This window comes from Pinus tabuliformis, chromosome Q (assembly GCF_031772625.1).
Source record: "Pinus tabuliformis cultivar Carrire ecotype Pingquan chromosome Q, CPIR1, whole genome shotgun sequence".
NCBI lineage: Eukaryota > Viridiplantae > Streptophyta > Pinopsida > Pinales > Pinaceae > Pinus > Pinus tabuliformis.
In genome coordinates this window covers 520,686,454-520,711,686 of record NC_142296.1, presented here as the reverse complement: position 1 = coordinate 520,711,686, position 25,233 = coordinate 520,686,454, and the positions used below count along the sequence as shown (strand labels likewise).

The 25,233-nt window shown below is 36.4% G+C and overlaps 1 long non-coding RNA gene across 5 annotated transcripts; it reads right to left on the bottom strand.

The window, feature by feature from the left end:
- Positions 1-310: 310 nt before the first annotated feature.
- LOC149220476 (uncharacterized) lies at positions 311-8,125 on the bottom strand. Of its 5 annotated transcripts, none has more exons than XR_016249288.1 (5): positions 7,697-8,125; positions 5,171-7,478; positions 3,338-3,490; positions 780-821; positions 311-639 (listed from the first exon to the last, which is right to left on the bottom strand). It is a non-coding gene; the product is annotated as an uncharacterized LOC149220476 (long non-coding RNA). The 5 variants fall into 5 exon arrangements; XR_016249289.1 differs by having other exon boundaries at positions 5,171-7,440; positions 7,697-8,124; XR_016249286.1 differs by having other exon boundaries at positions 5,171-6,005; positions 6,384-8,121.
- Positions 8,126-25,233: the final 17,108 nt, after the last annotated feature.

Below are 25,233 nucleotides of genomic sequence, written 5' to 3'. Positions count from 1 at the left end.
ATAATATAACAATGTCACTGAGAAGGAAAATTAGAGAGGTAAGAAATCTGTAATGATGTGATAGACCTTTAGAGACGCTAGTAGATACATAGTGATTAAGATCCAAAATTATAATATCTTCTCAGTTTCTACTGAGACTTATCTAGAACATAGAGTTACATGGACATAAGATCTGTCACTACTGCAAATGTATTTACTTTTATTTTGATTAATGGAAGTTAGGAGGTTTTTTTTCTCTGAAAAATCACAAATGTTTAGCCTACAAATAAATGTGCAAAAGTATCATATATAAGCCAATAATAATAATTAATTCTCTATCTAATCATAACCTCTTAAACAATATATTTAAATTTAAACCCCAATTCAACATCTACAACTTGTGCGAAGTAAAAAAGCATCAAAATACATCTTAAACACAAAGTAGCATGAAGTTGCATCCAAAAAGGCAGGGAAAAGTCTACAAAGTAAACAAAATGAATAATTAATGTTAACCCTGTAACCTATAACCACCCTTCCTTTGTCTAGCAGAGACATAAAAACTCTGAATATTCAATTTTCAATAGGTGGGTGGGGGCTGCTGCGTTGGCAGTAAGCCAAAGCGCTTCTTCAGCAAAGTGCGATGCTTTGAGCATTTATCATCTAGAGAAAACCATGTTGTAACACAAGGAACCTCATGAGATAAAAGATTTTAAAAACATAAATGCAGCAATGCTATCCTCACATATTAATGACATGACATCAAATAAAGTAGTATTATCATAAAAATAAAGGAGACATACCAGGGTGGGCTGACTATGTTGGAGACCCTAGGGGGAATCCTTCTGCAAGAAAAAAACACATTAAATTAATGTGCGACCCAACATGTAAGTTAGTTTATGCTACATTGCATTGAATATATAATATAAAAGAACTCATTCGTATCCCTTCATATCTACTTCCTAGCAACAGTGTGGAAGCAAACTCCACACATAAGACAGCATGCCTTCAACCAAAGGTCATTTACATATCAATCTCTGTGTAATTTATGCCAAGCAACATACATGACTATCTAGTATCCAGGTTTCAAGCTTGATCAGAAAAGCATTAAAAAAGGCAATCTAGGTAGCAGAGTTTAAGAGCGACGGGTTTCTGCTTGTAAGAGGTTGAATGGACTTAGATATGGAGACCTTGTTTCTGTGGAAGAAAGACAGAAATCTTTTTTCTGTGGATGGAGCGAAGTTCAAGAAGGAGCTTATCTCTGTAAAGATATTTTATCTTTGTTGAAGGGCAGAATCCCTAGAATATCCGAGACCTTTCTTTTCCATGGAGGGTCGAAGCCCTAGAGGAGGCCAAGAACCTCAGTCTATAAACAGAAGGAACCGAAACCAGGTTTACTGCCTACATTGAGTTCTGAGGTCTATTTTGTTCAGATCCATAATTATTGTCTAAGTTGACCTAGGTTGACTTGTGAATATTAAAATGTACCTTCATTGAACTGAAGAATTTCTCCTAGAAAAGATTGTTGGGTTTTTTTTCAAGTTTGGGCTTCCTAGTGAAAATTTTGTGCCTTTCTGTACGCTAAGTGCTTGGTTGTCTCTTTATGATCCTACTGTCATTATTGCATTATGATTAAGAACTTGTTTAAGAGATCATTGGAAGCAATTATCATATTAGAATATGGAAACATCAACACATCAACATGGTATCAGAGGGATGGTAAAAAAGCAACCTTATTAAAGTTCTAGTCCAAGTTCTGTCAACAATGCTTTTGACCAGGACAAAGAGAGACCAAAATTCTATCTAACGCCTTAGAAGACTATGACAAAGGGTCGATAGGTCTCAGGATTGACCTCAGGAAGGCCTCGGGACTGATTGAACAGAGGCCGAGCAGCCTCAGAAGTGGCCAAGAGGTGCGAAGGCCTGTGAAATAGCTACTGAAGTTCTTAATAATTGGACCAAGGATATCATCAACATACTTATAAGCATTCTTAAAATCCTTTTGTTATTGATGAACTTCTAAATTGTTTTTCCAATAGGGATCCTTTGGGAGGAGGATGTTGACATTGAATTCTTAATTTGGATTCCATAAATCTCTAGCTGCTTACGAATGATAATGACATAAGCTATTGTGCAAAATCTTGGCCATGAGCAGGTCAGAGCCTGTACCAAACTAGGAGAGTGGTGATACAAGTTAAATTGTCTAAGAGGATTTGAAATCTTTTGCATCCCTGTTGATGAAAATTGTTTCACCATTGATTGCCTTTAGCTTCAAGGATTATATCAGAGGACACACATATAACATTTATGGATTATATCTTATGCTTGCTACATGTTGTAATCTATGTGCTAAAGGAATTTTTCATAAGCTACTGGTTCATCTGAGGATCTAAATGTGTAGATTACAGAGGGCTTGTTTAGGCCTGCCTCTGAGGGAAGTCTGAGGATCTCTTATGATATCTAGAGAAAAGACCTACAATTGACATAAAGTCAAACTCTTGTTCACTATCTATGAAACACATTCCAGGTGATCAATGAGAGGTTTTAAATGATATGATGGCATCCAATATTGACTACAACAGGATAAATTTGCGCGTGTCAAGTCTGATGAAATTTTGGGCTTCGGGTTTGTAAGCCCTAGAATACCTGAAGCAAATCCTGAGTAATTTCTAAATTCTATGGCATTATTGAAGTCATGGCATAAAATCGAATATTTTGAAACAAAACCCGAGCCCCATTCTAAATTGCTCTTTAGACTTTTGTTTTAGTGATTTTTCGCTTGTTGCTGTTCAAGGGTTCATTAATAAACTAATGTTTAACTTGCCATGGCTATGTTGAGCTCATAATGATGCCATTGACTATAGTAAAATTGTTGGTTGTGTCATGATTAATGTACTTAAGTATGCTGAGTGAAAGGCTGCTTGAGCTAAGAAAAAAATTGTTGCCATGACGAGGAAGAGGTTTTATACTGCGATGTGTATTGCTCTATCCAAGAATCTTTTTTACTAAAGCCTGCTACTACCAGTTTTGTTGAAACAGAAGGGTATTTGGAAGAATCATTTATAACAGGAGTGCTAACATTATGGCCTAATAGAAAAATGACTGATTTAGTACTAAAGCAACAAGATTGATAGTAATCAAAAGGACAACTTGGTACAAAAATTGAAAATCCTAGACCTATATTCAACATTATAGGTCTTGATTAAGGTACTAAAGACTGGTGATACCAAAAAAAATGGAGTTTCCACCTCCTGCACCTTTCACGCCATATAACTATTGTGAATGGAAGCGAAGGATTCTACTTTAACGTGTAGACTTTCTCTCAAAGCAGAAGCTAGAGGGCTTAAAGAATGAGACTTACCTTTAACGTGTAGACTTTCTCTCCATTTTCATTGATATAAAACATGAGATACATTGCTGCTGGTGCGGGGTCTTCGGAATCACTCCAAATGTGTGTTTGTATGACTGTCTGTAAATTATGAGGTAGAGGCACCAGAAGCATCTCAGTTGAATGCTGAAAAGGACAATTTAGAACAACATTATTTGAACATTTGTTTAGTTTGATTTGCACTCTATCTAAACATTTGTTTAGCTTGATTTGCACTTTATCTAAGAAGTCATATAAATATCCAAAAGACAAAATAATCAGCTGTGAATAAGAGTCATATATGTCTGGAAGGGTTTGCTAGCTTGATTTGCACTTTATCTAAGAAGAAGTCATATAAATATCCAAAAGACAAAATAATCAACTGTGAATAAGAGTCATATATGTCTCGAAGGGTTTGTTAAAAGAAATGTAGAGAACTATGTAGGAGGCTCTTTCTCAGATTCAGCCCGTGAAGCTAGAGCCAAAACCAAGTCAGAGTTAAAGCCTGAGAGTCTGAATATAGCTAGAGCAGAAGTTTGAGCAAGAGCCAAAGCCAAGCGACAAGATCTGAAACCCACAGGACCCAGATTAAGCATGTGGAAAGTAAAGATAAAGATCCAGTTGATGGGGCCATCAACTAAACAAGGAAGGTCTAATCTGTAATCATACCTGTAACTAATTATTAAATATGGACATTAATGCCACTCCTGTGATATTTTTACCATATGCACGAAGGTAAATGGGGCACTGCCGTTGGGAGGATGCAGCACCTGCTGCAAGAAGAAGACCAACAATGGAAAAAAATGTTGTGGTCAATGCATGTAGCACCGGCTGGAGGAATCTGAATCCAAAACCAAGCCAGATCTGGGCAAAAGCCAAACCAGAGGGTTGAAAAAACACGAGAGTTTGAGCTACAGCCATAGCCGGAGGCACAAGATCTGGTCGCCACAGGTAGGCTCATTGAAGGAGAAGAGAGGAATCTTGCTTATGGGGGCCATAAACTTGATGCAAGGTCTCGTACCTTGAAATAATTACTCAACACGGTCACATGGGCATTCATGCCATACTAGCAGTACAGTCCCCTTCAAATGGTGGAAGCAAGATCAACTTTAGACATTAGGGTTTCTTAAAAAGAAGCATTGTGGTATATGGAAGGCGGGAACTAAAAAATAGTCGTTTCGAGATTACCCACTCCATTTTGAAATTTACCTGCACAGTGTCCAACAGACTTCATCCAAGATCGTGCATAAACTGAGAAACCTCTGCAATTTCTAGTTTTTTGTCATAGAAATCCTGGCAATTTCCAGTTTTCCGTCACGGAAGTCCTCGCAGTTAAAACCCAAAATCATTGAAAACTAAAAACAATCAAGACTACACAGTCCATTTTGAAATTTATGCCCTTGCTATTTGAAATTTACCTGCACAATGGCCAGGAGATTCAAGCAAGATCGTGGACAATTGGATGATTGAACTGCACAATGGCCAGGAGATTCAAAGATTCAAGAAAGCGGACATGGATTCGTAGAACAGTGTTTCATAAAACCTACGGAAGTCGTTATTTATATGGTTTCAAGGAAGGTAAGATAGGGATAGTTTCAGTTATAACAAGAACTTAATCTAATGGTTGTAAATATTTTAATCGTCTAACATGAAATCAGACGGATCATAGCAAGACAGGTAAGGCCAGAGGAAAGTTGATTTCAAAGGGAAATGCCTTACGACGTAATTAAAAATGGTAAACATTGTGGTATGGCAGTCTGCCAGTAAATTGCACATTTTCTTTGTAATTATGAGAGAAAAAATCCATAGTTAAAAACAAAAACACACCCTTTATCGAGCACTCTCTTCCTAGTCATTTTGAAGGAGCTGAGAAACATCTTTTCTGAATTTCCTACACTGCAGTTCCTTCTTATTCTTCAGTATTTTGGTCCGAGAGATGGTCATCTTCAACAGGGTCTTGCTGCATATCAATCCAAAACACCGAGATCAATGGAACAAAATAAAACAGGAAATACAAGCAAGTAACCCAACACCGTAATTGACCTAAATGAACCGATCTGATGGGATTCAAAATTAGAACCAATCACTGATAATTTCCATTCATCACATCGATAAAAACTGAGCCCTTTCCATCTCTAAAACCTGAAAAACACAATACTCAGTTAAAAAAGAGAAAAATACCATTTTGAATATTTGAATTTATTTCCTAGTAATGTTTCCAGCTTTAGACCCATATCCTCAATGAACTGAGGAGACCCTCAGAAACAAACAAACTAACTAACCACAAAATGATGCAAATAAATCAATCCTCGATTGCTATTCTACTTCTGATCAACAAAAATAAAGTGTTCTGTTGCACTTCTGGTACAGAAATATAAATTGTGCATTTAAAATCTGCAAGCATATAGTGAAGGCAGAACTGGCCGAACCTTCCAAGTGATTAAGATTGCACTTTGAATTAAGAAATCAATAGAATGAAACACGCTCACTACGGCAGTGGGCTACATTGCCAAACTGGTCATAGAGGAAACAACCCCAATCAAATTCAATCCCACCTCTCTTGTGTTATTATAAGTAGGGATTCTTCTTGCTTGACTAATGCAGATGTCATTTTAACTGTTGAGTGGCCACCTCCACTCCAACTGGCATATGTGCCAATCACCTTCAATATACATTTCTAACATGCTTAGTGTGTATCATAACAAAGCAGAGACTGTAGCCGATGCCATGTCCGTCAAAACAGCGGAGGCGCCTAGGGCGGCAATGGTGAGGCTGGAAATGCCATCGCCCAAAAATTATAATAAACACGACTACAATTTCTTGCATTTTCAATATGGTCACTACTCAAACACCATTCATATACAAAATAAATGAACCATAACTCTACTGTTGTGTTAACCTAGCTACAATTATTAAGATTTCATTAATTCAAACGAAAACCAATCCTGATTTTGAAATAGGAGGAAAAACCAAAAAAAAAACCAGAAGCATAGAAACCCTCAATTTTGCTTCAATGCTTTGAAAATACCAATATCCTCACTTTTCTATTGAGGATGAAGCTCCTCCTGTGGGACCTTGGTCCACAAGCCCTCCTCGAGATGAGCCTTGAAGCATTCAGTTGTCCCGTAACTCAATGAGCTGGTTTAGAGTTTTACAAAAGGCGGGCATGTCTTTGACATAGGAGAAAACAAAGTTCAGTATGGCTTTGACACAAGTCTGTGTTTCTGCAGACTCTTAGTGGCTCTATACAGTCTCTTCTGAGATTGATTGAAACTTGGGAACAAACTGCATATCAATCCAAAACACTGAGATCAATGGAACAAAATAAAACAGGAAATACAAGCAAGTAACCCAAAACCATAATCGACCTAAATGAACCGATCTCATAGGATTCAAAATTAGAACCAATCATTGATAATTTCCATTCATCACATCAATAAAAACTGAGCCCTTTTCATATCTAAAACTTGAAAAACACAATACTCAGTTAAAAAAGAGAAAAATACCATTTTGAATATTTGAATTTATTTCCTAGTAACGTTTATAGCTTTAGACCCATATGCTCAATGAACTGAGGAGACCCTCATAAACAAACAAACTAACTAACCACAAAATGATGCAAATAAATCAATCCTCGATTGCTATTCTACTTCTTATCAACAAAAATAAAGTGTTTTGTTGCACTTCTGGTATAGAAATATAAATTGTGCATTTAAAATCTACAAGCATATAGTGAAGGCAGAATCGGCCGAACCTTCCAAGTGATTAATATTGCACTTTGAATTAAGAAATCAATAGAATGAAACATGCTCACTACGGTAGTGGGCTACATTGCCAAACTAGTCACAGAGGAAACAACCCCAATCAAATTCAATCCCACCTCTCTTGTGTTATCATAAGTAGGGATTCTTCTTGCTTGACTAATGCAGATGTCATTTTAACTGTTGAGTGGCCACCTCCACTCCAACTGGCATATGTGCCAATCACCTTCAATATACATTTCTAACGTGCTTAGTGTGTATCATTAGAAAGCAGAGACTGTAGCCGATGCCATGTCCGTCAAAACAGCGTAGGCGCTTAGGGCAGCAACGGTGAGGCTGGAAGCGCCATCGCCCAAAAATTATAATAAACACGTCTACAATTTCTTGCATTTTCAATATGGTCACTACTCAAACGCCATTCATATACAAAAGAAACGAACCATAACTCTATTGTTGTGTTAACCTAGCTACAATTATGAAGATTTCATTAATTCAAATGAAAACCAATCCTGATTTTGAAATAGGAGGAAAAAACCAAAAAAAAAACAGAAGCATAGAAACCCTCAATTTTGCTTCAATGCTTTGAAAATACCAATATCCTCGCTTTGCTATTGAGGATGAAGCTCCTCCTGTGGGACCTTGGTCCACAAGCCCTCCTCGAGATGAGCCTTGAAGCATTCAGTTGTCCCGTAACTCAATGAGCTGGTTCAGAGTTTTACAAAAGGCGGGCATGGCTTTGACACAGGAGAAAACAAAGTTCAGTATGGCTTTGACACAGGTCTGTGTTTCTACAGACTCTTAGTGGCTCTATACAGTCTCTTCTGAGATTGATTGAAACTTGGGAACAAACTCCTCTCATTTCCCTTGGGACCATGTCAAAAGTTTAGGAAATGTCTGCACAGGGCAAGCGTAGCGTCGAGCGAGGGCAAGCGTTGATCTTCTGGGTCGCATTGTATACCAGTTGTGGATGGGTAAGATTATTTTCATCGTCTAACACTTAAATTAAAGGCTCAGAAATGTGCACGTAACCCAAGAGGAAATTTGACTTGACTTCAAAGGGAAACGCCTTACGGCGTAATTATCACTATGGCAATGTCAAAGTCATAGTCAACTCATCATGTGGCATAGCACAAAAATAGAGTATATCACAATTGCTAGAATGAAAAAGATGAGGTTAGCATGATATTTTCATGGAATCCATCATTGTTTAAGAATAACACATTAATAGGTTACATGTTAATATATACTCACTAAGTCATAAGCGAGGCGTAGGAATTTAATCTGAAAATTAGCAGTAGAACACTTAGTCATCATCTTTCCTCTAATTTGTAGCATTTTAATTGTAAATGATGTTATTTCAAAAGAACTGTATTTGTATCTAGCCAGGCACAGTAGAGGACACATAGATACATGAGTTTTGAATTAATACATGAGCTATTTTCTTCAATATATGCTCAGACAATTGATCATTTTCTTCCATTGTGCATTCATGCGTAATTGAAGTCATTAAGGGAGTACACTCTTTTGTTTCTCTAAGGCTCACGCGATTATCTAGAGGCCCCCCTTGTGGATGCATGATGCTATTTCGTAGTATAAATTTCTTATTGTCTCATAATTCATTCATTTCCATTTAACTTTTTATGATTTATTTTCACAGTAAGTACAAATTATTAGAGTTAGAGTTAGATAATTTATATTCATGCATTCAAGAATTTAGATTTGCATACTAATTATTTAAAATTAGATCTCATTTCATGCTCATTCTCATGCAATTCTATATAAAATTTACAAAACTTTTATAGAATTAGTTTGAATGCTTTCATAGAATATAAATTTCAACACTTTCGTAAGCTAAATTTACCTTCCTTCTTATAGTAAATTTGAATTCTTTCATATAATAATTTTACATGATTTAGTATATTAAAATGCATGCTTTCATAGATAATTTTTACATGATCTCTTAGAATAGAGTTATATGATTTCTTAGATTAAATTTCAATGCTTTTATACATAATATTTATATTTTTTCATAGAATAAATTTATCTTTTTTCATAGATTGGATTTTAATGATTGAATATAAGAAGAACTTATCTTCTTAGATTAATATTTCCATTTCTTTAATAGAGTGATATTTATTTCATGTCGATTTATTTGCAGTAGAATTAGAATCTAAAATCATAACATATATTTTTTCATATACTTGATAAGTTTACAAATTCATATTGATAATTTAATGTAATATAATTTATAGCATATTTAATTGACTAATACCTACAAACATTACTAAACTAGTGTTAGGAGGATTATTAGAAGATAAGAAAATCAATATTCTACACTCACAAGCCACGTACATGGACACCTTGTAAGTAAGGAAGAAATCATATGTAGAGAGGGATTTGGCTATATTTTACCCCAATTGTACCAAGAGGCATCCAAGAAATGAATTTCCACTTAATGCTATAGAGATTTTTGTAATATTTCAGGAATCAAATAAAACTAACAAATTTCCTTCTTTTCTAAGATAGAATGAAGCCTATCAAGGAGGTTAGGAGAATGTGGATTAAATATGACTCATACATTAATGGAAACCAAGAGAAACTAGGCCATTTTAGAAGGGTATGAACTACAATCCTCTTTAGTATTTTTGTTATCATAATATAAAATTATCTTCTCAACCTTCCTACCAATCGTTTCCACCTATTTGGACAATGAAAGGTTATTGGGAATATCCAATTCAACCTATCAACCTCACTCATAAACCATTTCAGACAATTCCTCTAGTAAAAAAACCCTCAATATAATAATCCTCCAAAATGGAAGATATCTACAAACCAACAAAAATAAACATTACTTCCTCCTCCTCCACTAGGAAACCCATTCATAGGTGTTATATGAGATTCTTGGAGTCAACCATAATATCTACACAAAGAGCCCCTAATGTGAGTGGCATGCAAGTGAAACTAGTATATAAAAATGAACAAACATGTATGAATCTGATTCCATGTATCTTCAAGAAACCACCCTTACGTCGTGAAGTAGGTTATCACTGCCAATCTAATTGGACATTCACTTTCTAAAAGGAAAGAAACCAATCCACAAAGAAAACTAATTACTAAACCAAACTCACCATATCGTGAAATAATATACCTTAGGAAACCTTACACCTATATGAAAAATCAAGATTTGGTGGCTTAATAGTTTATGTGTCTAAATACCTCTCCAAGGGAAATCAAGGATGTTCACATTTATAATTAATTCATCAAGGAAGAATTCCTAAAGAGGTATGAAAGGATGGAGAAATATTCCCATATAATAAACATAATAGCAACTTGTGAACCTTATGCTTGGAAAGTTGTTTATCCCAAAGTATTTGTATCTAGGAACCATGTAGTAAATGTAAAAATCTTCAAAATTATGATCCACAATACCTTGATAAACATGGGGGAATCCATTAATATGTTGACAAAGCATACCGTGCTCACATTAGGACTCTCGAGATTGATGAGAGATACATCCAATATACTCCTATTTGTATATATATCAATAATGAATATTAAGGGAGTATTGGAGGATGTGTTAGTATTTATTGATTCCTAGAAATATACAATTGATTTCATTATCTTAGAATCCACATATAAAATGAATGGGTACCCTCTTGTCATAGGAAATAACATGGTTGGAAATAATTAATTCATAAGTATTAGATGTAGATTAGGTAATGGTCAATATTAAAAATATATTTTCATTTACCTCCACAATTAGCTATTAATTATGGGAAAATTCCCCATCTAAGTGGAAGATTACTAAGAGTCAATATAGAAATTTATTTATCCTCTCCTCACCATTAAGACAACTTTGGCTAGAAAAAGGTCTCTTGAATACACCTTTGTTTCCAATTTTATACAATACATGTATCCTTCTAAAATAAAAATTTTGGCTTTTTGGAATAGGAATAGCTGCCTTATTTAGAATAAGTTATGGTTACTAAATGGATTAGTGGGTGTAATAAAATTCAAGTTATCTCTGAAAACCAAAACAAGATAACCTTTACCTACACTTAGGTTGAATTTTCTTATAATTTCCTTCCACTATATGTAGAGAACCTTGTAGCGTAGGTTCTTTTAGAAACACCCCCACCAAGATATTTATCCCTTCTCTATTTAAACTAAAGGTAGCTAGCAAATGTGCATGAAAAAGAGTTTTTTAGGGATTTTTTAGTATTTCTTAATCATAAGAACAACTAGGTGCACATTAAGAAGTAACACATAGGTGGATAAACAATAAGGCACATCGATGTCCATTACTATTTTTTATGTGAGTTAGGAAGGAATTGTATGACATCAAGAAATCCATTACACCTCTATAGATACTAGCCTACCACTTTGGAAATGAGACTAGTAGCACATACATAATTCCTTTCTCAAATTTATAAAACAAAATTTCATACAATATTTATATAAGTAACGGAAACTGATCCTATCATAGAAACTAGTAATTGGGATAGGATTTAAACTAGTACCAATTCCATAATTCCTACTTAATCACAAGAAACTTGGAAAAATTAGAACTATAAACATGATTCAAACATTGGGGAGTCCACCTAAGTAGTTGTTATATCACATTCCTCTTAGTTGCTACTATGGAAACTCAAGTAAGACATTTTATTAGTGATCAATAACACATTTTCATTTAGCTTGGAAAGATGCATCTATAGGGCATCCAAATTCCATGCTAATCAATGTCTCCTACTAAACGTCATTGTGCCCTACTAAAAAAATTCCCAGTGTTTTTTGTCTAAGGTAAATATCTATTATCTCCATGCACCAATTCTCCATGAAGTGGGTATTACTAGTGTGTGGAATCCACTAGCCCACTTTCTCTACTACCTCTACATGAGAAAGAAGCAATCACTCAACTCTAGATTCATCCTAAGCCAAATTCATTTCCTTTCTAGTTATATGGGAGGTATGATCCTAGTAGAATTCCAATGAGGATGGTTTGGGCCCATTGTCCAATTAACATGAATTCTAACTAACCTAACCATCTATATCAAACTCAAAATTTTCAAAGATGTTGACTACATGGAAATGTGAATCTTTACATGGTAATTTTTATTTTTCATCATCATGGACATTGATGGCCATTATATTATTTAATGCTAAAATACCATTTTTTGTTTTATAAAATATACAAATACATAATTATGCTACAAAATAAATTAAAAGCACAAGTGCAATTGAGAAGAAAACACCATATCAAGAAAAAAAATATTATTTAATTTAAAAATGTAATTTTAAATCCCATAAAAAATTGTCAATACACTTCACTAACATCTCTTCCCATTTCGTATCAAATATTAATGTACCAAAAGAATTGATGTCACACTATTAGAATATAGAAGAAGGTCCAATCAATGTGTTACCAAAACCTAGATGTATTGATGCATTTAGGAACAAAAGCATCACATTACTAAGATACTCACTTATAAAGTATAAAATTTTTATATTTATAAATAAAATATATTATTTTTCATTTTTTTTCCCAAGGAAAAATATCATATATATTAATGACGAAAATGATATATACATCATTTGGATATCATCTATATTTTCTCTAGATTTGTCATTCTAGAAAAAAAATGACTTAAATGTGACTCACTATTTCCCTACTATCCAATTACCAAAACTTAAGGGAGTAAAAACTTGTATCCAAAAAAAATTATGCACTTACAACAAAAAATAAAGTATGTAAAGATATCAAAAAGCTAAAAGGAGAGATTGGCTGCCATCAACTTAATCTCCTCACCATCTGCAAATTCATGGAGCACAACTAAGCGTGCTAGAAGTTGGAGAGATTATTTGGATAAACATTTTATTCCATGTGAGGCTCATGTAAAATATTATAGCCACTAATTTGCTAAAATAATTTTGAACAATCCTAATGTCTAATAATAAGGTTTTTATCCCAATTATGTTGACTCTCACCCTATGGTTTTCCCAATCAATAACCAACATTGAATCACCCATCACACATGCACACAATACCACATGTACACCAATACCATATATACAACATGTACATAGTACCACCTATACACCATACCACCTACACAATATGTACACAACATCACACGTACAGACACCACTTGCACAATGCAACATGTACACCGCACCACCTATACAATGTGTACACCATACAACATGTACACAAAACCACTTGCATGATATGTCCATGACACCACATGTACACAGTACCACATGCATGACATGCACACGACACCACCTACAAACAGCACCACATGTATGACATGTACACAACACCACATGCAAACAACACCACTTGTATAGTGATACACACAACACCATATGTACATAGCACCACATGTACAACATGCACACAACACCATATGTACATAGTACTGCATATACAACATGTATATAGAGCCATCTATACCTAAAACTGTATATGCAATATTCACACAATACTATCTATAAGACCCTGTACATAGTATTGCATAAACAAGATGTACACACACTATATATACACAACACCAAATGAAAAAAACATCACAGATTCAACATGTAGGACATATACAACATATGTACAATAGTAGTACCACTCATCCAAAACCACACTGTCTCTACCAAGAAACCTCGCTTCCATTGTCTTATGCATGCTTGTCGCAGCATGCCGCAAACAACACTTATTTCATTCCATTGATGTATCCTTCAATATTACGTGTCATAAAATAAATATAGACATAATATAATCACATAATATCAAGTCATAACCACATGATATTTACCTCATATATTTTTTTAGCCTACACTTCCCACTTGATTCCCCATATGACTAGGAAACGTTTTCATGCCCTTCACCTACATAAGCATTCATTCCTCCACATAATGACCCCTAACAACCTTGTCAGATATTGACATACATACATACATATGTATACATATAAATATTAGCATTAAAAAATCATGATATGTGATGACCTTTCCTAAAATGGCATACATACACACATACATACATATATAAACATCATATTAATCATGATCATAGCATAATTACCACATAGGATAAGATCAAGATTAAGAGAAGTCCCTTTATCTATGCATGCCATGCACATAATTGAGAACAATCCTTCACAACATAGCCAAGACATATGGTGCCTCAAATTCATTCACCTTACCTTTCTTGATTACCTTCATCATGACTACTACCACTGCCCATTTGCACCAATCGACTCAGCCAGTTCAACTGGCTCTCATACGCTTGCCATCAACTACTCTTATACAGGGACATATGTCATCCAAGTCTTACATTTCCTTATGGGTTTCATTCAGCTTCTCCTGAGCTCCATTAAATTTCCTCTTTCCTAAACCAATTCCCAGGACTCAAAACATAAAAGGAAAGCATAATAAACAAACAACAAGAAGACTATGAAAACAAATAACAACACGATACCACAAGAAAGTGGCAAGGCCTTGCAGGATACACAAAAAAAATTGTAATCAATCTCAATAAACCAGCAAGGACCAAAAGCACAAGACTAACAATAGACACCATGACTCAATCCCATGGCTCCCAAGGAAAGCTCAACCTAATCCTTCTACAAGATTTCATGGAAACCTCTCTTGCCATGAAACTCCCTGCATCACACTACCATAAACATATAACTGTCAGTACATAAATAAACACAAAAATACATCATTTACCTTACCTTGTTGTGCCAAGCATGTTGCTTGCAACTGAGCACATCCACACCGTCTCTCAAGGGACTCCAATTCCCTTGACATATCCACCTGTAACTACAGACTAACTAGTATACATGTCAAATACAAGTTCATGAATCTAGCACATATCCGAATAATGTCAAACAAGATTAAGGTTAAGAAGACTTCATGTATGCAAAGCACTCATTTGTTTGAAATTGGGGTTTCCAAACATAGCCAAAGGAATTCTTTCCCAATTCCTTTCTTCCACCTTTATACCAGGTTGCAATCGAGGCTTACTATGTATTGTCACATCACCCAAATATTAGTTATATAAACACATCAATTGTTTCATTATCACGCTAATACCAAGGATGTTTCCCTACAACTGCTCACATGTGAGTCACATGTTCCAAAAATCAAGGCATCATATTTACTAATTTGAAATCAACCTTTACCCAGACTAATAGTCATGTCATAATCCATAGTCAACTCATAGTCATTAGACATAATGCTACAATTGTCACCTATTACACTCAAGTACATGTTATTTATCTCAACACATCTGTGTTAGTAAAATCGTCTTAAAACACAATTGGTCATTTATGAAATCTTATAGACACATACTAATATCATGCAAGTAATCAAGTATTCAAACAATAGATAAGTGACATAATATACACCAAACAATCAACCACCAGATAGATGACATAATCAAACTATCAAGCACAAAATATATGACATAAGAAAACTCATATTTTAATGTATCTCAGGGGAGGATATATTGTCTTCACAATCAAGCTATATTAACATGATATAAATTCACAACATATCATCTCAAACATCAATACGATCATGATACCCATAACTATTTGTAACTAACATGTTCACATCATAAATTCATAAACATTTGTCATTTATGAATAGCAATCACATATGTACGATTAGTCTAGTTTAGTACAACACAATGTCACAAATAAGTCGACTCATTCCTGAATGTCATAACCCTAACCATATGCATAGGCCAATCCAATTTATCATGATATATATAACATCAAGAACTTAATGTAATAACCCTAATCATCAAGTTCGTAGCATATAAAACAACAAGTTATATATCATGCTCATCAACAACGTATAACCTAATCACCAATCTAACTATCACATAACAACGACAAGTTAACCTATAACATACTCATCAACAAAATATAACATAATAATCAAGTTATCTAACATAAAACAATAATAGAAATGTATAAAACCACACGTTACTACCACTCCTGACTATCTTACACATGTGCATATGATTGCGCTAATCAACTAGTATATATCATGTATGTAACGATAACATCAATAGACATGTACAAAAGCCTAATCTATAAAACCTAATGCATATAAAAATCCATTAAGTAACATACATGCATGCCCAACATGTAAACCCGTATGACGACCTACTCTTGCCTCAATGTATAATGTTGCAACTTCACTTTAATTATTTGCATATCCTGCTCTATCTCAGTGAACACATCAACATCATAACAACCAACAACATTATGATGACCTAATTGTGTGCAATGACCTCACAATGCATGTCCAACCTATGATACATGCATAAAAAATGCATATACAGCCATACACTCATGAGGGCTCAGATATGGCTGAAAGAGAGTGTAATGCGCTCTGAGACCACTCTATAACACCCTCCCCCCACATCTACCCAAGTAACTAGCCAACCAGGGTAAACATGTGATCCAATATCTTTTGTTTATAGATGTGTTAAAGAATTACATGCATAAATTGTAGCTTAACAGAGGAAACTTAATGTGCACATGAGACAAGAGGAAAAACACATCAAGCATGAAAGAAGACAACAAGACTTGATAACAGAGTTCATCCATCTTGGACTACGTCTCCGAGACCTGCTCGATCAATGGGGAGGCCTTCATTCATTAAGTGGCATGCAAAAGAAGAGTACAAGCATCACTTACAAAAAGGAGTCTTATACCTCCATATTGAAAAATGGCCAAAAAATGAAAGACTCTGATGGAGAAACGGACAACGCCATTACGTTCGTGGCATCGAGAAGTACTAAAACCATATAAAATTTGTCAAATTCTGACAAAGTGAAATTTCGTCCTTCCTGTAAAATTCTGCCTCGAACTACGTACACTTCCTCCTCTGCCTTAGCGCACTGAAAATTGGATTTTAAATAAAAATTGGGTTATACATTTAACAAGAAATATATTAGTGGAGTTGGTTGTGATCTTATTTAATAGGGAGGAGGTCGGGAGGTCAAACCCCGCCTCCTCCATTTCTTATACATGAAATCTCGAACCCCTTTTTTTTATATTATGGTTGGGCTCGGCCCGCTCACTATACCCACCTACATTGGCCAGTAATGGTTAACATGGTGTGAGTTGGGTTGGGTCCGTGCCCCAAGGGCCAACCCACCCATGCATGTTTTCCATTGTTTGAGCCTCATTCTGTGGGGTGTTTATGGTGGCTCCGTGGGAGCGGAGGAGTGGTGTGAGGTGAGGGACCCGTGGGAGGGGCCGAGGGTCATGGCCCACCCCTCCACCAATTATTTTATTTTAACTTTATTGTGTGGATTTGGTTGGGAGTTGGGGTGGTGGGGTTGGTGGCCTGCCACCCCTTTTTTTATATTTTTTTATAAAGCAAAATGTGCATTTTTGGAAATTTGGTTTTGGACCAAAGGGGTCATTTTAACGAGGCCACGAATTTTCCCGGAATCTGGTGAGACTTGGCTGTATTCCGTCTTCTAGGAAATGCCAAATTGCGCCTTCATTAATCTTGCCTAGTCATCAAAAGTCAACCCAACTTTGACTGCCTCTATCTTCTTCATCCGGACTCGGATTGGAGTGTCGTTCACACCATTTGAATCAGGGTGACGAGAACTTCAATCTGATGTCAAGTTCATCGCCTTTCCACCACTTTGGATTTTGAGCTTTTCCCATGCCATTGTGTCTAAAGATCCACCTGGATCAATCCTTCCCATTGAGGAGCTTTTGGACCGCCAAAAGATTTATTAGTCAATTGGCAAGTGAGGGAATTGTTCCCTCACTCTTTCTTTTTCTAGCCATTTCGCCTTGCTAGCGTGCATCCCCTTGAAACCAACTTGAAGGTATTCCACATCTCCCCGTCATGAATTCATGGTTCTTTTTTCAAGGATGATGTCTTCAGATAGCTCATCGAGATACTCTTGTGCAAAGTCATCAACTATAGAAATTTTGCCCACCTCTTCGGTGTCCATAATAAATGGTGGCTCATACAGCTTTAAGTTCTCCACATTCACTATGAAGTACATTTTCATATATATTGGCAAATCGAGATGAAAGGCATTGTTTCCAATATTCTTGAAAATGGTGAATCGACCATACCTGATTGGTTGCAACTTCTTCCCTTCTCCCTTCATCTTGTCCTTGCTGATATGAACCACACTTTGTCACCCACTTGAAATTGATGGTCGACTCGGTGTTTTTCATGTTGAGCCTTGTAACAAGCTTGACTTTTCTCCAACTACTCTTGTACTACTTGGTGAATCAACTGGATCCACTGAATGAACTATTGCGCTTTGTCCCTATCATCACATCCACTAGAGTCATCTTCCCTTCCAAAGACCATATCAAAAGGGTCTTTTGGCAGGTAGCCAAAACATGTCTCAAATGGTGAACGATGCATAGATGAGTGCACTGCTCGGTTGTAGGAATGTTGCACATATGGAAGCTACTCATCCCACAACTTAGGATGTTTCCCACAATAGCCTCAAAACAAAATGTACCACGGTGCGGTTTACAACCTCCGTATGTCCATCAGTCTGTGGATGGAATGTCGTGCTTCTTTTCAACTTAGTGTCCATCATCTTCCACAAGCTAGTCCAAAACTCTCTGAGAAAGTGAGAGTCTCGATTTGACACAATCAATGTGGGCAGGCCAAAATGAACCCAAACATGCTGAAAGAAAATATGAGCAGTCTACTCTGTAGTGATCTTCTTTTTACAAGGCATTAAAATACACATCTTACTAAAATGGTTTACGATGACATACAAATAGTCATGACTCTTTCTAGACAAAGGAAAATCTCCTACAAAATCCATCAACACACTTTCCCATGGATGACTCAGAATAGGGAGTGGTGTGTAGAGCCTGAGTTTTCTATTATAGGGCTTTGAAACAGAACACATCACACAACCCTTTACATAGCGAGTCACAATGTTCTTCATATGAGGCCAAAAACAAAGTCTTGGTACATGACACAAAGTTTTTTCAATACCAAAATTACCAGACACAAGGGAGGTGTGGGCCTCCTAGATTACATGTACCCTTTCTCCTGTGGGTATACATAATTTTCCAAGGTGATACAACTATTTCCCCTTCAAGTGATAGTTTTCCACCTATGAACCATGGGTTAGTTTTGCATAAATCTCCTTAAAGTCATCATCATTAGCATATTGTTCAACATAGCATTCAAAATATAATGAAGCATTATGCAAAATAACAGAAGCAGAAATAGGAGGGTGAGATAGCATATTGACCACTTTGTTGCTAGTGCCCTTCTTATACTTTATTACCAAATGAAACTGCTGTAAAAATCCATCCACCTAAAATGACAAGATTTCTGCAACTTGGTTTGTCACTGAAAATACTGCAAGGGTAGATGATCTGTATGGATGATGGTCTCCTTGCCGATCAGGTAGTGTTTCCACCTTTTCACACTCTGGACCAAGGCATATAATTCCTTGTCATAAGTGGGATAGTTTATCACAGCCTGAGAGAACTTCTCTGAATGGTAACATATCAACTTCTTTTTCTGCATCGGTACAGCTCCCATGGCATATCCGCTGGCATCTGCCTCAATATCGAATGACTGTTGGAGATTTGGTACGGCCAAAACCGGTGCGGTACTAATATTTTCTTTCAAAGTTTTGAAGGACTTCTGTTGCTTTCCTCCCCATCGAAAGACTTTCTTTACACTTGTCGATGCATGTAAAGATTATGCAATAATAGAGAAGTGGGTAATAAATCTCCTCCAATACTATACTGCACCCAAAAGGCTGCAAACCTCCGTTACACTATTAGGTTTAGGCCAATTTACAATTGCTTCAACTTTGGAAGGATCAATTTATAGCTGACCATGACCAACAATATGACCTAGGTAAACCAAAGTGGTTTTCCCAAACTCACACTTTGACAATTTTACATAGAGTTTTTCATTTTTCAATACATCAAGCACTTTCTTCACATGACATACATGTTCATTCCAACTTTTACTAAAAATAAGGATATCATCTAGATATACAAGAACAAATTCATAAATGAAAGGCCTAAAGAGATGATTCATGACCCTCATGAAAGTGGTTGGAGCATTGCAAATTCCGAATGGCATCACCATCTATTTGAACAACCCCTGTTTTGTCTTGTTTTCCACACATCCTATTATGTAATTCGGACCTGGTGATAAGCACTACGCAAATACAATTTGGTGAAATAGATAACATTCTTTAACTGATCTAATAAGTCATCAATGCGGGGAAGAGGATAACGCTTTTTCACCATGATTTTGCTTAGTGCACCATAATCCACACACATCGTCCATGTGTCATCTTTATTTGGCACTAAGACAATTGGTGAGCTGCATGGAGAAGTGCTCGGTCTGATGACCCCTTGGTTCAATAGTTCCTACACCTGATTTTTGATCTCCTCCATCTCAATGCTTGACATCTTGTACATGCCAATATTCAGTAAAGGAGCATCAAGCTACAAATGGATCTCATGTTGGATTTCCCTCTTCAGAGGTAATCCCCTTGGTTCCTGAAACATCTCATCATAGTTAGAAATTAATTTACATAATTCCTTTTTATGCACATGATCACAACCCTGGAAAGCATCGGATAATTCTACATCTTTTCCCCTTACAATCATAAGCATGCAACCCTTACTGTAATTCACCAACCTCTTCATTTGTCCTGCACTTACAAGGCTAGCATTGATTTTAGTTTGATAAGCCCTTACAATATATTCTACCCCATCTTTTGTGATTTGGTATTTATTTTCATGACAGCAGAAGATTTCCTTTCTATCATATAGATATGTACTCCCTAACACCATGCCACAAATTTCCAATGGTATCACATCACATTTTACCTCATCCACTAACTTAGAAGCGATCACAAATTTAACCTTACACTCCTTAGTTACATTCAATTTTTCTTTATCATGTATCCACCCAAGTGGGTAAGGTTTTGTATGTGGTTTGGATTCCAAGCCTAGCTTCTTTACCAAGGACTCTGAAATTAGGTTTGCTTGGGATCTGGTATCAAATAGAGTTTCCACTTTTGTGTGATTTATGATAACTCTAATATGAAATAGTTCAATTCTCTTTCATTTCATTAGGAAGAGACTCATCTATTGAGCTAGTGCCTTCATGTGATTCAGAATTAACATGAGGTGTAAGAGTACCTTTTGTTCCTGCTACTGTGATCAATGCTTCATCTCCCGAATCGGATCCAAGGTCTTGCTGCAAAGGTGCCACTGTCTTCTACTTGCCTTTTCCTCCATACTTCTTTGGTATCTCTTCCAGGTACTATTTCCAACAATGATCATCGTCATGACCTTCCTTTTTGCAGTGATTGAAATGAGGTATTTCTCCTTCATCTTTCTTGGTTGATGTTGTCCTCTTCTCCTTTCCTTTTCCTTTCACTTTGGGTTTGCCATTTGGAGGTTTCAAAGATAGTTTCTTGAAATGATCATCTCTTTCGTTTTTTCCCCTGTTCTCAAGATGGATTGCCTTCACACAGGCAGAGTCAATAGTAGTTGGTTCAAACAATAATAATGAATGTCTAAGGTAACTATGTAATGATCCAATATACTTAGTTACTACTTCAGGTGAGTCAAGTGCAATGTCCAAATTAAGTGCCTGTGTTCTAAATTCCTCTGTAAAGCTTTGAACATCTTGACCTCTGCCTTGCCTTAAGTATTGCCAATCCATTAAAGCTTTTTGTTTATAACCCAAGGGATAGAATTTTTCCTTTAATGCATAAATGAAACTAGGCCATGAGGAAAGAAGATTACCCACACTCTTACTACTTCACTATTTTCTCTCCCACCAAATGAGAGCGGTGCTACTCAGCCAAAGAGAGGCCAGTTAAATATTTGCCTCGTCCTCATCGATTTGTTGACTCCTGCAGTAGATTTCAATCTGCCTAATCTAGCTATTAAGCTTTTCTTCATTACTTTCACAGTTAAACATGGGAAGATCAAATTTGACATCTAATTTAAATAAAGGTTTCTTAGATGCATCCCTTGAATTTCTATGATGACGGTGATGAGAGGAAGAATAACTTTCACTCATGGAAGGAGAAGGAGGGGGTTCTTCTTCACCATTTCCATGCACTGAACCTTGTTCTTTTGGATTTCTCTTTTCTGCTTTCTCCAACCTTGAAAGTAACTGACCAACATTCTCTGCCATTGTATAGAAGGTTTTGCAAAAATTGCGCTCCTCTTCATGACAAGCCGCTTCATCTATCATGTTTCTCCTTTGATGTGCATGCCCTACTTCGGGATTGAAAGACTTTAGTTTCCCTGCGCCTCTTCGGAGCTTGTTTCTTGTTAGCATAAAAACATGCAATTCACATCTAAAAAGACCTGCTCTAATACCACTTGATCCAATATCTTTTGCTTATAGATGTGTTAAAGAATTACATGCATAAATTGTAGCTTAACAGAGAAAAATTAATTTTCACATGAGACAAGAGGAGAAACACATAAAGAATGAAAGACGACAACAAGACTTGATAATAGATTCATCAATCTTGAACTACGTCTCCGGGCCCTGCTCGATCAATGGGGAGGCCTTCATTCATTAAGTGGCATGAAAAAGAAGAGTACAAGCATCAGTTAAAAAAAGTTGTCTTATACCTCCATATTGAAAAATGGCTAAAAATGCAAAACTTTGATGCCTTGTGTTCATGGCATCGAGAAGTGTTGAAACCATATAAAATTTGTCAAATTCTGACCTTGGGTGGCCTTAAGGAGCCATCCCAACCACACAGGTATCATGACCCTCGGTACCCCCGAGGTTTTAAGTTATTAAATGTCTAGAAGCTCCCATGTTATGGGCATGCCAACATCTAGAGAGTTATGGCTGGTCCCACAAGCCTGCATTCCTACATCCAGGGACTATTTCTAGGAGACCTGTGCGAGAGTTCACACGATTTAAGGCACTTTTCAAGCCCAAAATTTTGGCCACTTCCTAGAACTTGCTGTAACTTCCAGAATCCATTTAACACATGATGACAAGACTAATAAACCAAAAATTAACTCGAGGACTAGGCCTGACCATCCCCAACCAGGACTAATATTCTAGCAAACACTTCGCATCAATGCAATCTACAGGTGTAAACAACATATTTGAGCATAGGGGTCTCATACTTATCTGAGAATCACTAAGAAGTATTTTTCCCTTATATAATTTGTTACATTATCATCTATTAGGTCATAAATACATTGTTTATTCGTTTGCAAATAGAAACATGAGGAGATCCATACATCATCACTATCACAGTACATGCCAATAAACAACAACATAATAATGGAAATACCGTGAATACATTGGCCATAGAATCCACATATGAACCAATACATTTACACATAGAAACCAAGGGAATGAATTTCTCTTTAATGAATGTAGAAACTAATCAAGGATGGGACTACCACGTTCCACCAGACCATATATTGGAAGAGCCAAATATCCCTTCAGCTAATCACCCCCGTACCTTATTCATAACATGAATGTGGGACTCATAACCAACCAAAAAGAGCCAAACAAACATGGACTATATCATAGATCTCGACCTAAACTATGAGGAATTTTAGTGACTCCTAGTCTCTTATGCTTTACCATAATCCACACTCTAATTCAGGGATCGGTATGCCCTACACCGAGATCCAATCTCTAGGCTTTATCGTACATCCCATCTCGGGACTACTAGGTCTAATGGAGAGCACTCCACCTCTTAGATTTACCATATATCCTACTATTCATCGATAATGATTCCTAGGCCCACCGAGGCACACAATCCTGGCTCTACCACAACCCATACTCTAGCTCAGGGGTTACTAGGCTAGTGGCTTTACCTCGATCCATAGTCTAGCTCAAGGACCAATAGGCCATGTTTTTGTCATTTTAGTGGTCCACCTTGCTCATCTTCGAATCCATCCATCAATCAACCTCAATCGAAGTATGAAACCCACCTCATCAAGGCTATTTGGAAATGGAAAGGCTAGGTTGAAAACACTATCGCACCTAGAAACTCTCATGCCATGACATAAAAGAACCACATGAAACACCATGCGTGCGAAATTTAGTAAGGAAGACACACATGAAAATCAATACCTACAAAGAATCATGTTGTGGCTACATGATCCTACTCTTCCTTGCCTACTCCATCCAAGTATGCCACACTCCTCCAAGAGTGCTCCAAGAAAACTCTAAGTGTCCAAGAGTATGAGAGAGAGAGAGAGAATAATGAGAGAGCTCCAAAACTGAGAAAAATCTTTCCCAATGATCCTCGAAAGCCTTTTTATCAATGAGGCCTCTATTTTCTTCAATTTCCATTATTTTCCTTCAATTTCCTCCTCACATGCAACATGTGACCTTTCACCTTCCTTTTCTCCTAATTTCCATTATTTTCATAAATAAATGTGCCAAAAATGCCATTTTTCGTTTCCAAAGTCTTTACCCTTTCCTTTGTCAATTTCCTTTAGCCATAATAACCATAACAAATACCCACTAGGATGACTTGACCATGATTCAACTTGGAAAACATGTCTCATCAAATGTGGTCTTATATACTTTTACATGCACTTTTTTAACATTGTTAGAATGGCTATGATGGTTGGGAATCCCAAAGTTTGGAGGATATTATATCTCAAGAGATCAACATATTTTCTCCCAAAGGTGGCATAGTTAGATAATGTTATGGATGAGCTTTCCAATGGTATGTTGAAGTATCGAACAGTCCTTTTAGATCAGGAGATACAATGAGTTGAATTTTTTAGATAGAAGAGATCATTTTCATAGGACTTGGGCATATTTTGAACTAATGTCAGATTTAGGTGAGTTGGACCTAGTCAGAGGTTAGGCTGAGTAACAGAGTTAGCAAGAGAGTTAGTTGGGAGATGGGTCTAGTTGGGACCAGGTAGAATTTTGGTCATGCATTAAAGCTTAGGAGGAAGAATGAAACCCACACCTCCTAACCCCCAACCTACGTGCGACCTGGTACAAGAAAACAGATTGAAGAGTGTGATTGGCTCATGATAATTTTTTAGCATCTACGTGGGAGATGATGTCAACATGACATTATAGTACCAAGGACACATGGAAAGCATTTTC